The following is a 733-nucleotide window of genomic DNA, read 5'->3' on the forward strand; positions in this document are numbered from 1 at the left end:
AGATATGGGTCAGAGGACAGGTGTGGATCAGAGGACAGGTGTGGATCAGAGGACAGGTGTGGATCAGAGGACAGGTGTGGATCAGAGGACAGGTGTGGATCAGGACAGGTGTGGATCAGGACAGGTGTGGATCAGAGGACAGGTGTGGATCAAAGGACAGGTGTGGATCAGAGGACAGGTGAGGATCAGGACAGGTGTGGATCAGAGGACAGGTGTGGATCAAAGGACAGGTGTGGATCAGAGGACAGGTGTGGATCAGAGTACAGGTGTGGAACAGGACAGGTGTGGATCAGAGGACAGGTGTGGATCAGAGGACAGGTGTGGGTCAGGACAGGTGTGGGTCAGGACAGGTGTGGATCAGAGGACAGGTGTGGATCAGAGGACAGGTGTGGATCAGGACAGGTGTGGATCAGAGGACAGGTGTGGATCAGAGGACAGGTGTGGATCAGAGGACAGGTGTGGATCAGGACAGGTGTTGATCAGAGGACAGGTGTGAGTCAGAGGACAGGTGTGGATCAGAGGACAGGTGTGGATCAGAGGACAGGTGTGGATCAGAGGACAGGTGTGGATCAGAGGACAGGTGTGGATCAGAGGACAGGTGTGAGTCAGAGGACAGGTGTGGGTCAGATGACAGGTGTGGATCAGAGGACAGGTGTGGGTCAGAGGACAGGTGTGGGTCAGAGGACAGGTGTGAGTCAGAGGACAGGTGTGGGTCAGATGACAGGTGTGGATC

This window comes from Austrofundulus limnaeus, unplaced genomic scaffold (genome assembly GCF_001266775.1).
Source record: "Austrofundulus limnaeus strain Quisiro unplaced genomic scaffold, Austrofundulus_limnaeus-1.0 Scaffold2513, whole genome shotgun sequence".
NCBI classification, from domain to species: domain Eukaryota; kingdom Metazoa; phylum Chordata; class Actinopteri; order Cyprinodontiformes; family Rivulidae; genus Austrofundulus; species Austrofundulus limnaeus.